This window comes from Rhododendron vialii, chromosome 2a, assembly GCF_030253575.1.
Source record: "Rhododendron vialii isolate Sample 1 chromosome 2a, ASM3025357v1".
Lineage (NCBI taxonomy): Eukaryota > Viridiplantae > Streptophyta > Magnoliopsida > Ericales > Ericaceae > Rhododendron > Rhododendron vialii.
In genome coordinates this window covers 28,133,993-28,149,101 of record NC_080558.1, presented here as the reverse complement: position 1 = coordinate 28,149,101, position 15,109 = coordinate 28,133,993, and the positions used below count along the sequence as shown (strand labels likewise).

At 37.1% G+C, this 15,109-nt stretch overlaps 1 long non-coding RNA gene across 10 annotated transcripts; it reads left to right on the top strand.

Moving 5' to 3' along the window:
* Window positions 1-2,356: 2,356 nt before the first annotated feature.
* Window positions 2,357-14,439, top strand: LOC131309593 (uncharacterized). 10 transcript variants are annotated; one of them, XR_009194987.1, is made up of 11 exons: window positions 2,357-2,851; window positions 3,012-3,108; window positions 4,464-4,555; window positions 4,625-4,703; window positions 4,789-4,857; window positions 6,630-6,740; window positions 8,175-8,277; window positions 8,370-8,467; window positions 9,172-9,224; window positions 10,088-13,561; window positions 14,026-14,439. It is a non-coding gene; the product is annotated as an uncharacterized LOC131309593 (long non-coding RNA). The 10 variants fall into 10 exon arrangements; XR_009194988.1 differs by lacking the exon at window positions 3,012-3,108 and having other exon boundaries at window positions 8,414-8,467; XR_009194981.1 differs by lacking the exon at window positions 3,012-3,108 and having other exon boundaries at window positions 13,481-13,561.
* The last annotated feature ends 670 nt before the right edge of the window (window positions 14,440-15,109 follow it).

Below are 15,109 nucleotides of genomic sequence, written 5' to 3'. Positions count from 1 at the left end.
GAGTTGGATGTAGGAAATTTAAATAGGAAAATCTTGTTAAGGAAACAACGTAAAGTCAATCAATTGAAAAGATTTACCGGTCATAAGGTTAGGAGAGTTTAGATTAGGAAGTATCATCTCCATCAGACGGCTACAACTAACATGAAATATTGATCGGACGGTTGTAGAGGGTGCTGGGTTTATATGTATAGACAAAACCGCTCTATTTTATAATATAGATTTCGTTAGCGGGGATGGTTAATAGTTTCTTAATTTATTTTAGTTGTGTTCAAAAAGGATTGTGACCCTATTATAGAGGTGTCAAATGGGCCGTGCCGACACGGGCACGGGGTAGCACGGCACGTCACAGGCACGGTATTGGCCTGGCACGGCACGGCACAACACGATTGTAGTGGGCCCGGGGCACGGCACGGGCACGGAAGTGGGCGGTACAGCACGAGCACGACACGAAATTTGGCCTGGCACGGCACGGCACGACACTGTTGTAGACAAGAACGACACGGGCACAGGCACGAAAAGTGGACAGGAACGGCACGGTACGGCACGACACAGTTCTAGCAAGGCACGGGCATGGGTATGGGCACGACCCGGCAAGACATGGGCATGAAAGGGCACGACACGAGGCACGGGAAAAAAAATTAAATAAGTCAAATGGCTTTTTTTTTAAATTTTAAAAAAATTAAACAATTTCTAATCGGTAAAAAATATTTGTTTACCTTTTTTTAAAGGTAAACAACTAAGATATTAAATTTTTTTTAAAAAACAATTTATTAAAAAATCATGTTTTTAAAAAATTATTTTTTCACTTTTAAAAAACTATCAAATTTTATTCGGTAAAAATATTTGTTTTGTTTTTGTTAGTAAAATTAAATAGGCTTTGGACCTTTGGTTTGCAAATTTAATATTACAATACAAGATAACAAGTAAAATTAAAAAAATTTATCAAAATATTTATGGTGCAAGAGTAATTTAATATGAAAGGAAACGTGCAAAAGTCATATATTATTTACCCCAAATCTAACAAGAAATTAAAAAAAAAAGTGTCAAACAAAAAAGAAAAAAAATACATAGTAGAAATAAGGAAAAAAACATATAAATAAGGGTTAGCTGGACTGCCTGGACTAGGACAATAGGACTATTTGTAATATGTTATTTTTTTAATTGTTAAATTTTACTTCATTAAGACCAAGAATTTTTTTTTAATTAGGAGTTGTAATATGTTATTTTTTTAATTGTTAAATTTTTTTGGCGTGCCATGGTATATGAAAATGCAGAGTCCATTGTTATTTTTCTTCTTCCATTGTGAATTGTTCTCTCCTTTTTCTCTTCTGCAAGTTACAGAGTGATTATGATATTCTGAGACCGAGTGTAGACCTTTTACCTAACATAATTCTCGTGTACTAGTAGGAGAGTAAAATGGTAAAAGCTTTTTTAAGAAAATACCTCAAACTATTCAAATGTGCGACAATAAAAATTGCAAGCGCAACTGCAGATTGATTGAGCCATTTACCAAACTCGCTTGCATACTAACCAAAAAGTAGTCTAAGATTTATTAAGTAGGAAGCTGAAAAAACGAGGAAAAAGAGGAGACGTTCAAAGAAAAAAAAGGAAAAAGAAAGGGCAACCGAAGCTGAATAGCAACTTCGCTCTCTCTCTCTCTCTCTCTCTCTCTCTCTCTCTCAAACACACACACTCATCCCTTGTTTTTTATGAGGATGCAATGAATGTAATGATCTCTCTATCCTTGCCCAATGTCGCTGAGTTTCCAATATGTCAAAAAATCAAATGCATACAATGGTTACATGTCTGATGCAAGGTTAGTTATGCCTTAAGTCAACCCACACATGTTAGGGCAGACTAAAACGACACGACTTAAAACGGTCCGGCCCGGCCCGGCCCGATCCGACATGACACGATTAAGTAAATGGCCGTCACATCTTGACACGATTGAAAACGGCACGACACGACATGATTTAAGAACACGGGCTGACACGATACGACACTATTTAAGAAAATGGACTGGCACGATTGAAAACGGCACGACACGACACGATTTAAGAAAATGGGCAGGCACGACACAACATGATTTCAGAAACGGGCCGGCACGGCACGACACGATTGACAAATGGCACAACACAACACGACACGACACGATTTAAGTAAACGGATCGGCACGGCACGACACGATTGACAAACAGCACGGCACGACACGACACGATTTAAGTAAATAAAATAAACAGATCGGCACGACACGGCACGAAGCCCGGTTAACACGAAGTTAAACGGTGCCGTGCCACGGCACGGCCCATTCGACACCTCTGCCCTATTATTATACATACATACACATACAAATGCATACAACCCGTGACTCCAGATCAAAACCCTACCCTCTCGTATCAGCTCCGCTCGCCGACTTCACCCTTTTCACTCACAGTGATGGCGATTTCCAGACTCTCTCTCTCTCTCTCTCGGTCTCTGATTTCTGTGACCTCCACGATGGCGATTCCCTGCTGTAACAGTGAGTCTCTCCATCTCTCTCTCTCTCTCTCTCTCTCTGCAACAGTGATGGCGATTTGTTGTTGTTGATCCGACAAACGCGATGGTTTGACGATAGTCTACGGAAATTTCAAACCCTCCATCCTCATCTGCTTGCTGCTCTCGGCGATTGAGACTGCCCCTCCCCCCCTTCTCTCTTGCACAATGGCACAAGCAGCCAACCGCAACTCCCATGGCGATGACACGTGTGCTGAGCACCAGAGTTCGTCACGGTCTCTACCTCGATGAGCCGAAGTTCCCTCCGCGAGCCAGACTGCGCTCATCCAGCTAGGTCCGCCACAACGACAGTTCTAAGGTCATCTCTCTCTGTGTGTGTTTGTCCGTACGTTTCCCTAAATTTGAAACCCTAAAGTTTCTCTAGTTTCTCTAAACATGGGTACTGAAAGTATTGTTTGATATTTTTCTTCTTTTGTGTTCCCTCTAACTTTGAAACCCTAAGATTTCATCTTTGTCAGATTTAGGTTTTAGGAGTTGTGGGTTTGTACGAAAATCATATGAAGTAGTTCACATTGAGCAAAATTTTGGCAAATCTGCAATCATGATGCGATTCTGGTACAAAGTTTGCTATTTTGGGCGTATTGCAATTTATTTGGTCTATTTGGGACAGATTGATTGAACAAAGAGTATGAAAAGTTATCTGTATGCTGTTTTATTTGCATTACTCTGATTTTAAGAATTTTTGCCGTATGTTTCTTATTTGGTACAAGTTTTTGTAAACAATCAAACTAATCTTATCTCAACTGCTTAGATGAATCAAATGCTTAATAAATCTGATTTGGAGTGTTCTACGATTCGGGGAATAGGTGATTGCCTCTCTGTTTGTAATTGTAATTTGTTTTCTGAAACTGTTTTGATTTCTCAGTTTGAGTACACATGTTTTTCGTGTTAGGTACAGCACTGTAATGCAATTGGCACAAAGGCTTGTCCAATTTGTATTAACTGACAAATGCCTTTTTGATTTAGACTTGTGTTTGTCAAAGAGAATTTTATTTTGAAGCTAATGGCTTTAGTGTTTGGGATAACTCTGAATATGACTTTGGATTGCGAGTGTTTGTATAAGATACGATAGTTGTAGTGGCTTCTGGTCTCCACTTGTCGGCACACAGGTTGTTTATTCGGTTATGCAATTTTTTTCATTGCTACCCTTAATATTACCATTGGCACATTTAAACAATTGAGGAAAGCGAGAATCGACATCAATTTGAACATGGATTCGGACAAACTAAGTCTCTTAAATATCTTAGTCATAACATCAATATAATAATGAAGGAAATTTTTTGAACCAAGACATGAGGAAGGGCTGAGATTGAGAGCTACAAAGAGCAATGGATGGGATGGAGTTGACCACCTTCAATTTTTTGCCGCCCATCATCACACAACACAGTTCTATGGTTTAGTGACATAGAAATTATAAATTAGAATCCAAGTTTGAATCATCAAACTGGTATACGTATGGCTCAACATTAGAATGAGGAAAAAGAGTAATTTCAAATTTATTTACCTCAATGACAAAAAACTATTGAGCCATGTGTATATGTGATTATGGATTAGTGACTTTTGTATGTGTGGTTATTTGAACTATGATCCCATTTTGCTAAATGCCTTCTAACCTTGGAGTTGCAATGTTCTGCCGACCACTTACATCTAGCCTACTAGCCATATGATCTTTGCTTGGTGGCTCCCCTACCTCTGCAAATATCCCTTGCCTCCCCCTTGACTCCGTCCCCTTCAGCGGCCTTTCAAAAGCTGGGCTATATTTGAGGAGAGAAAAAATAAACATTTCGGCATTTTTTTTGTTTTCTTTCTCTGTTTATCGTAGAAATTTGCTCTCTTTTCCCCTTTTATATTTTTGAAAAGGAACCAATTTGGTTAGAACTAACATTATAATGCTCTTTTTTATTTCATAGGAAGGGCGGTCTTTGATTTGGTTTTGCATAAGTGAATAACTTGATGGAATCAAAGAAGAAATCCTTTTTCTTCTTCGTTAGTCCATAATCAGGTATCTCAATTGGTATACGTATTCTTAATTTCCTTAGAATCACCGGAGTTCATGGAAAGTGTTTTCCAGAGCTTGAAGGGAACTTCTTTTGGAGCAAGAGAAGCTAAAGGATTGTTAGAAATGGCAGGGAAGAAATGCACCGATATGGGTAATGATTGATTTATTTTGATTTACTGGAGTTCATGGAAAATTTAAACTTGTCGTTAATGTAAGTTAATTTGCTTACATTTTAGAGATGCTAATGGAGGCAAATGAAGAGGAATTGAATTCAATTTGAAGCAGGGACAATCTACACTTCATGTGTATGCTCTCTCTCTCTCTCTCTCTCTCTCTCTCTCGGTATAAGTGTTGTGGGATGTGATAATTTCGGAGGGAAATATAAGTGTTGTCAGATGTGGTAATATCGGAGAACGTGGGCTAGCTAATTAACTATTTTTCGCTGACTGCCTTTTTATTTTCACCTTGTGCTTGCAAACTGTTTGTTTTTTCCTTCCAAATGGGCAACGTGGGGGAAGACATGGGGGTGGCATTTTTGGTTTAAGTTGAGTGTAATGATTCAGGTGCAAGGGTAGGGTGGGACACGTGTTGGCTCAGTGGAATATATCCGTGGGTATTAGAATTTTGTTTTTTTAAGGTAAATGAAAAATCTAGGAAAGTAGGATTGGGGACTCACACATTTGTATAGGATATTGATAGATAGAAGCGTTGAGTCCCGTTCTATGCATGGGGCAGCAAAAAAATTGGGGTGAAATTTGTTCATTGTTTCGTACATCGAACGTGACACAACGCTAGGTGTTAAATTAATTTATTGTACATGTCCAAGTTTACATAAAAAATCATGACCAAATAAAAAGTAAATTACTAAGAAAAAAGCAATAAAAATAAAACCAACAAAAACACTAAAAAATCTCATTTCTATTTTACTTGAAATATATAAGAAACCCCAAAATCCACCCCATGTACCGCTCGACGTCAATCTCTGTCCCCATAGAAGTACATGTAACCGCCAAGCATTATTTAGGTTTTAAAAATTATAAATTCTGGAAAATTTGATATTTGAAGGTTGGAGAGCAGCCACTACATTTGCGTAGGATATTGCAAGCATTGTACCCCGTTCAATGCACGGGACAAAAAAAATTAACGACTGTGTTTATTTTTTGGTCTCGTGTATCAAATGGGCACAACGCTAGTTATATTTGTAAAATCAAGTGTAAACAGGTACAATATTCCATTCTCGATTTTTTTTTTGTCTCGCCCTTGTGTTTTTGTTCAAGGGTTTTGGATCAATGAGAGATGAAAACAGGGGACCTATGTCGGGTATTCCAAATTTTCGTTCAGAAAATGGGAAAATTACTAAAAAGGAGCTTAGTGACTCGTTGGTGAACTTGGGCATAGTCATGTCTGACAAAGAACCTTAAAGACCCAAATGTTGAGAGATAGAGAGAGAGGTAGAGAAGATTACGGGATACTGTATCGCCGGAGCCATCTGCTCTCTTCACTGGAGATGGGTCGCTAGGTGAGCAGGGAGGGGTATCATGAGGTTAGAGGGAGCTAGAGAACGTGATATGGAGGGGGCGGGGGCGGAGAGATGGAGAAGTGAGGGAGATGTGATGTTTTAATCTCTTCCATTGATTTCTAGGCTGAGATGGAGTGTCAAAACCCTTAAGAATCCTCAATCAAAGCCCCACCCCTACCCGTTTTCTTCTTGGGATACTTACTATTTGGTTGAAGCACCACTCTAGTGCCGACGTGTGGAGAAGCTACCTTTTTTTTAACTTTTTTCACTTCACGTAGTGCGTGTTCTCGGAATCTACAGTCAGTGGCATCTATCATCCATTCAGTGTTGTTTGGCATGATCTCAATGTTTTTTTATTTACACTAGTTTCAAACGCTTGAGGATTTTCTTAGCAAATTTCAATTCTGGATGGTGTCATCTCTGTTGGCATTCGTAGATATTCATTGGCATGTGGCAGAATTTTTGGGTTTTTCCCTTCTTATGAGGGGTGAAGTCTGGAAATGACTTGTGAAATTTGTTGACGATAAGTAGTTAAAAGAACCTATTTTGATATCGCAGGTGGAAATTCAAGTGAGGAAAGTTTACTGCATCAGCAAGGCAGTGCCTACCTTACCTATTAATATCAAGGATGCTGCATGTTGTGAAGTTGAAATTGACGAGGTTTTGCAGGTATAACGGTTTTCCATTTTCTTTTACACGTAACTTATTGAGTGCTTGTTTTTTTTTTGAGGGCTTATTGAGTGCTTGTAGTTGATGAACGCTATATATTAGATCGTATCGTATTGTTTGTGGAGATTGATAACATGCTTTGTGATTGTGATGAATTGTATTCATGTGCTTACTGCCTTTTAAGGTTTTTATCAATTTTCTTTCTCAATGTGTGTACGTTGGAGAACAGCTTGTTCGTGTTAATTAGGATACCCGTCTAAATTTTAGGGTTCTTGACTTGTGCACACCTAGTAATCAAGGGATTTTTCGCGTTCAATGCCAAGTTGAAAATGTAAGTTTGCATTATGTGGTTTATATTCTTCATAGTGCCCATCCCTCTGCCTTTTCATTTTTGTTGAAATTGGTTTCTTGAAATGTTTAATAATATTGTTGTTAGCAAAGAAAGGTATATGAAGTAGAGATTAAGAAATTATTGCTGGTGGCTGTTGGATCAGCCGATCAAGTGGTAAAAAAGTGGGGGTGACCACAGTTTTACCCAGCTATAAAAAAGAAAATAGATGAATGAGGTAAGGTCGTTAAAGAAAGGACTCTACTTTCATTCTTGCTTTCAATTGCGAAGGAATATTTCGGGAGAATCTGTTTGAAATACATAACTTCTTGTTGAAGAGGACTCTCGAATGTAGTAACTATATTAATAAATGACCCTGAATACTTTCTTGTGCTTACTCATAAAGGATGGCAATGCAACATGCATGTGCAGACTCATGACTAGTTGTGGAGTGATTTTATAGATGGAGATTTGTAGATTATAGACTCCCATACAGTCCAAAGAGGCTAGCTGAGATATAACAAAATGTTGTTTTCCTTCACACTAGTGTTCAAGAACTTAATAGTGAGCCTCTCTTTAAACATGGTACACATTTACTCTTAACAAAGTATCAAATAGCAAGGTATACCTTCAAAGATTTATGCGGTTACTTTCCAATGATGGTGATAAAGCAAACTACAACATTGGTTTTTTGATAATGAACTATTTTTAATCAAAATTACTTCATTTATCCTCTAGTTATTAGAATTGGCTTTCCGCCATCTTCTTCGGCGGAGACGGAATCTTGATTTTAACATAGGGGTGGCAAGCTTATATAACTTGGTGGGAAATTTGTTTTTACTCTGTGTTCTTATTGTGGTTGCTGTCAACTAGCCTATTTTTGCACAAGTTGGTTTATGCTTTCTAGGCTATTTTCGCACAAGTTTTTATCTTTATTGTTGTTATAATTACCTCTCTATGTATATGACATGTACGTGTTGTTTACAGCTGTACATACCAATTTGCCGTTTTCCTTTCATTGTTGTTCTACACTTTAGATCCGAGCACATGGTTTAGAGCACATGGTTTCTAGCCTGGTTTTTAATTCTGTTTAAACTATTCTACAGATATTCAGACAGTTCTTACTATCTGAAGGCTTTGTGGGGATTCATACCCCAAAGTTGATAGCAGGCTTTAGTGAGGGTGGCTCAGCTGTTCTTACTATCCAAGGTAATTGAGTTGTTAGTTTATGGTTGTAAGGATCACAAATTAATAAAGGTTATGACCTGCGTGATGTTAAGGTGGCCAGCTTTTTCATGAAGGTGATGGATATTGTGGACTGCTTGTTTGTTGCACTGTTTGACAGTTTGAATGAAAGCTTGAAGCCTTCGAAAAACAATATCCATTTGAGCCTTTAAAGGTCATTCTATCATATTTCTGATCATGTGAACCATTATCAATGTGCTGCAGATACTAATGTTATTATACGTCTGCATGCTAGAAAGTTTAACATAAAAGATATATTCATATTAAGTGGGTATACTCCTATGTAGCACAAATACTTCTATGTGGGAGTTGTGTCCTTATCGGATGCCGATTCTCCTCCCATACTTACAGATACATTTTCCAGAAGCATCAACTTTTTGAAAATTAAATTTTGTGATTTTTGAAGCATCGAATCTCTTATGGATACTCTTGGTCAAATATGTGAACTTTATGAAATTAAGATTGTGGCGCTTCTTGCGTAGTATTGGAGTAGATTGTTAGGAAATAGGAATACAGATAATTATAATGGCTAATACTTTACTTACTTTTTAGAGAGAAGAAGATCTATTAAGATGAAATTTGTATCAACATTATAAAATTTGTTTAATACACCCATTGTGGCATACATGTGTTCCATCAAATTGGATTTCAACAAATAACCGTGTAAATTACTTGTGTACAACACTTTTGCATTCGAAGAACACAAAGCGGTTCTCACCATACTTGCATTATACGTAATATAATTGGAAAGTATTGATGATAGTTTGTAGTCTAACATATCTGGGCTGTACCCATATCCTATTTTTTTTTAGATGTACTCTTGTTTGTGCTGACTATTGCTACTGATTGGCTATTCAGTACTTGAGAAAGACCTTCCGGCTTGCTTTTGAAGAGGGGTCCAATTGCTAAAGGTAAGAGTTCTTGTCCTTCTTCTCCATATAATAATATCACTTTAAAGGACTTAGAATGTGCATGTGCTGAATGTTTACTGCATATCAAAACTAGTGTGTCAGGTTGTAAGTCATTTCTCCTTTTCTGAAGGGAATGTTCTACATTCTTATATGAAAAATATATACTATAGAGTACCTAATATCTGAATTTATAAAGTTCATTAAATCTCGCATGTTGGATGAACAAAAATACACCCCAAGAAAAGTTGTGCATTTGCTTGAAAAAGCTGGGCTACAAAATGCAAACTGAAAAGGAAAGTATTCCCTGCTCAAGGCTCCATAATATGTGAGTAAGTGATTAAAAAATGCAAACTGAATTCTCTGTTTCTGTATGATGTTTGGTGGAGCTATATTCCTTTGTGTTCTTTCTTAATTTTATTAGTTATCATGTATTGGACAAGTGTTTGTTGCTTATTCGAAAAAATTTGGTACCGTAAACAAAAAAATAAAGTTCTATTCTCATATATGGTGCTTTCTTTGTTTATTTGTTCTTAGTTTATTTGGTGGGGAAGATCGACAAGCGTTGGATTGGTTTATTAACTCGGATGTCGAGGGAGTAGACCTGAAGGTTCAGTCATTAGTTTATTGTGTCGGAGATGTGAGGATAGATATAGTTTTTGAAAGCTATTGAAAACTAATCATTTTGTACGAAATTGGTTGACATGTCATTGCATAAAATCTTATATATGAACTACTACTATTAGTACTCTAGAGATATACATTACTCTATCGGCCTAGCATATATGTTCCTCTATCACAAAGACATTAATTTGTCTTTTCTCTAACCTTTTCCTCTCTAACATTTTGTGAGCCTATCTATTTAGCTATTGTGCAAGTGGATAACGTGAGCTTGGGCTGTCCAACGGGTGAACCGAATCGTCCCCGCGAACCAAACCAAGGCAACAAAGCTATGCTCCGACATCTTGTCGAACTTGAGGGAACAAGGGGGGATAACCCCAATGGGTTAATTGTTGCATAATCGGTCAACTCTAAACCCCCTGTTTTTTTGTTAGTTTATACTCTCTGTTTTTTGTTCTGGTGTAACGAGGAGGGAGTGGCGACCGCCACAAACTTGTGGTGGTCGTCAGTATGTTGTATATTGCATGTGGTGGTTGTTCAACCTTAAGTGGCGACCATCAGTTGTGACGATTGCCAGTGATTGTGGCAATTGTACTTCTTGCGATCGTCAATGACTTTGATGATCGCCAGAGTCTCTGACGACAAGTGACTCTGCTTTCTGTTTTTCTAACTTGTTTTCCCTTTCCCCCTGCCCAATACTAGCTTATTTTTGTTCTGATGCAAACCAAAATACTCATAGATTAACTTAGAGAGAGAGTCCCAAAAGGGATACAAAAGAGACTAGCTCTTGATAATATTTCTTCAAAATGATGAAAACTACTAAATGAAGGACTCCAACACATATATATATACAGACCCTTTAACCACTAACAGCATCTGAATTTCAAATTTATTTACCTCAATGAAAAAAACTTGTTGGCATACAGGTTGTTTTTTGGGTTACACTTGGATCTTTTTTTTTCTTGGCGATAATACTCTTGATCCTAGCCAAAAGATCGCAAACTGATGGTATAAATAATTTTTTTAGTCAGTGATACTACACTTGATCTTAGCCAAAAAGATCTAACAGATACTACCCTTGATCTTTTTTTTTAATCTTCGATACTACATTTGATCTTAGCAAAAAGATCGAACGAATAATACGTTTGATCCTTTTTTTTGATCATCGATACTACACTTGACATTAGCCAAAAGGCCGAGAACATATGCTGCACTTGATCGGAGATGCTACCCTTTATTTCAGCCAAAAGGCCGAGAACATATTCTACCATTGGATCTTTTTTTTTTAATCAGTGATACTATACTTGATCATAGTCAAAAAGCCGAGAACAGATACTACACTTGATTTTTTTTTAATTGGCGATACTACATTTGATTTTAACCAAAAGATCGTGAATAGTTACTACACTTTATCCTTCTTTTCATTGGCGATACTACACTTTATCTTAGCCAAAAGACCGAGGCAATACTAGACTTGATCTTTTTTTGGAAGGGGAAGAATGGAGAGAGAAATGGGCTTAGTTGCACGAAGCGGGATCGGGTGCGGAAGCGGAAGCGGGGGCGGGAACGTGGGAATACAGAAGCTCCGAAGTAGGTTGAGAGCGTGTACATATATTATAAAAATAATGTAGAATTGAGTATTCACTTTAAAGTACGATCATTTAGGAAGTAAAAATATGGGCCAAGCCCTCCATAAGTATAAGAAATGGGCTAGTGTTACAATATAATATGATTTTTTTTTCAAGATTTCATGACTTGGGCTAGATATATGAGTTCATCAAAGACCAATTAATAAAGCCAAGCGATAAATCTCTATTTTTCTATACAAAGATCATACAAAAGCTCCCATCTTTGTAAGGAGCGAGCTTCCGTCAAGCTCCTTAGTTGAGAGTGCAAAAGCGGGCTCCCAAGGTGGGAGCGGCACCACTTTAGGAGCTCCTTGCAGTGAGGAAATGGGTTTGGAGAGAAGTGGGGATTTCAGAGGAGAGAGGGGAAAGTGAAAAAGAAATGGGAGAAGAGAGAAAAAATTTACTCCGTATGTTAAAACTAGTGGGTCCCTTATCTTGGGGCAAGTTTGAGAGGAGAGAAGGTGGGTCCTTTTGGCTTGCCACGTCAATGTTTTGGAGCATGGATGGGTTTCATGTTCCGTAGACTTACTGTATTGCATTTTAAATTTACCATTAATATGACAAGAATTCCACATCCTTATCTCATTTGTTGCATGAACATAATGAACTATTATGTGTGCCTAAGACTATAGCATTCTTGCTGTCAATTAAAAAAAGGCTTATTATTTTTTTTGGTAAGTAATTGTTTTTTTTTTTTTTGTGTGGCTTTGAGAAGTCTTATTTCATTTTTGAAGCGTATGAGAAAACATCCTTGCATACTAATTGACACAGCTTCCTATCATCGGGATTCTGATGAACCTAGAAATGGGTTGTGACGTAGGATGTTGTGAATAACACTCTCTTACTAGTTAGAATGCTGTTAAGTGAGAGACAATGGTTAAATGGACTTGTATGGGCAGGTTGGTGAGTTATTTGGCTGAAAATGGTATAAGATGATTTTTAAGGTTTTTGCAAGGATAGCAAAACGGTTTTGAGACTTGAGTGCTACGATTCATGGTAAGAAAAGTGATGCTGGTGACTTTGAGTAGTGATTTTTGCTGATGAAATAGTTGCTCTGTGGAACTGGTTTGGCTATAGAAGTTCATAATATACCGAAATTTATAGACCTTGGAAGCAAAATAAAGCTTCTGAGCTTCTTATCCGTAACATTGGTATTCATTTAATTTAAACCTGAGAATATTACAGAATGTGACTATTATGGAAGAACAAGAAGCGAAAGAACTGCTTATATTAATAATTGAGTTGATTAAAACGTACATTGCAAAGCTGGGTATAAATAACTCTAGGAATGATACAACGATGGTAAACCTAATCAAGCCTATTTTGTGCCCTAAATAGAGAGATACAGTACGAGATGGTTAATGGGTCCGTGCTTTATCTGTTGAGGTAAACTTACTAATTATTTTGTTGATAATTCATTAGGTGAAAGAAGGTGTTTTACCTATAGTTTCCTTACTCTAGTTGGAATGTATTTAAACTTGTCCCTTTTTTTAATTTTTTATGTTGTAGTGGGTTTTAGAAAAAAGATTCAGAAGGGGCAAGTGAATCTTGTTGAGGGAATAGTACGTGAATGTGCTTGGAGTACCATTTACGATAAAAATGGAATTTTGTCGGGCATTTCATTGCTACTTAAAAAGGTGGTGATGAATACTTCCTCCATCCCGCAAAGATAGTCTACCACGAAAAGATGTGCAATTTTAAGATAAAAAAAACAAAGTACTTATGCGCGTAAATTTTTTATTTTTTATTTTTTGTATTTTTTTGGCAAAACGTAGAGATTTAATCTTTAATTTGGTGTCAAGAAATTTTAAAATTATGTATAGAAGTACTTTGTTTTTTATTCAAAAATTTCACACTATTTGCTATGGACTATCTTTGTGGGCTGAAGGGAGTAGTTTTTTTGCAATGGTTTATAAACATTGGCAGTAAGCTGGAATTTGTAAGCAATTTTTGCTTTCTTTGGTCCATACGTCAAAGATCATGTGATAGTGATACTTACCTTTGTTGTAGTGGAACAAACTCCAGGAGTCAATCTTGAAGGGGAGTGATGTTTGTTACATCTGTCATCGCAAACAATGTGTCTGCATAAAGGTGAAGATTGCCACATGAGTCTCCATTTTTCTCTTCTTCCTATCTCTGTATGGATTGTGAGTATATACTTAGATTAAGGTAATTGTTACATCAACTTCAGTTTTCTTGGTCCGCAGTGCAATTATGGCTACTGTTAGAGCACTTTTCACCCCACTTGTGCTAGAATTGCTTCTTGTTACATGAATATGAAGACAAGTGGTAGTAAGTTGCAACACAAGGCGTATTGAAATGGTATAGGGTTTGTCGGCTTGTCAACTAAATCAATGTAACTAACTAAAATAATCAGTTCATTTCTATATAGTAGATTTTCCCTTTTTCATTACATTATAATTTTCTTTGAGTAATGTGATTTGTGTGGTCCCTTGTTTGTTTGTTGGCTTTCAATGCATGTGGTTTTCTATGCTGCTGTTGTTGCTTATTCTCCCATTGAGTTGTGTTTAAGCTTATTGAAAATTGAAATGCAGGACACACTGCGAAGTCTTAGAGTATATCTCTCCCATTCGCTTGCGAGGCTTCAAATTCGTGAGTATTCTCTTATTATGCAGAGCCCTGGCTGGTGGTGCTTAGATTCTTATGTTAAATGCAGAGCCCTGGCTGGTGGTGCTTAGTTTTGTGCTCATTTAGTTGACATTTGGCTTGTTTTGTGATTGTTGCTATAAAAATTGTTAAGTATTAACTCTTTAAGGACACACTTTATTTTTAATAGGCCTTAGGCTATTGGTCACTGAAAAAGTGATTCCTAATAGAGGGCTACTGCCTACCAAGGACGGAATTTGTAAAAATATTGTTTGACAATGTAGCTTTGATGGGCCTAAAATATATAATGCTCTAATTCAAAAGAAAGGCCTAATTCATATGGTAAGTCGAGTATTGAGAAATGTGTGTTGGCTCGATTAATTTTGAAAAATTTGGATTCGGAGTCATATCGGTTTAATATGAATCAAAGTTTACGTACTAAATTCGAAACGTACTTGTTGCCCCGAATCAATGTCGCCCTCATTGAAAGAATCAGATCAATTTTATAGATCTACAAATTCGGGTATTGCTTAAGTGAGTTGGAATTAATAAGACGAAAATAAACAAGTGGTTCTTGCATGAAGTTAGTGTCTGACTGCTGACCATGAGAAAAACACATGACGGTTAGTAGGTTATTAGACTACTAGTCATGTGAAGAAAAGATGGTGATATACATGACGGTTAGTAGGCTTTTAGACTACTAGTAGTCTTGTGAAGAAAAGATGGGGAAACGCGTGATGATTAGTAGAGGCTTGGACTACTAATCATGTGAAAAGAGAATAGCGATTCCTAGTTGATATAAAGACTACTGATCACTAAGTGATAAGAACTCCGAAAGTGTGCATTTGAGATAACGAAATCGATAAAATAGTGGTTCAAGTCGGTTTCATACGGATTAAAGTGTACGTTATAGATCAAAACGTGCTTGTTCTCTTGAATCGATGTTCCCTTAGTTTACTATGGATCAAATCTTACGTACTAGAGCCAATAAATATTTGGTACCTCGAATCAATGTCGCTCTCACTAGAAGAG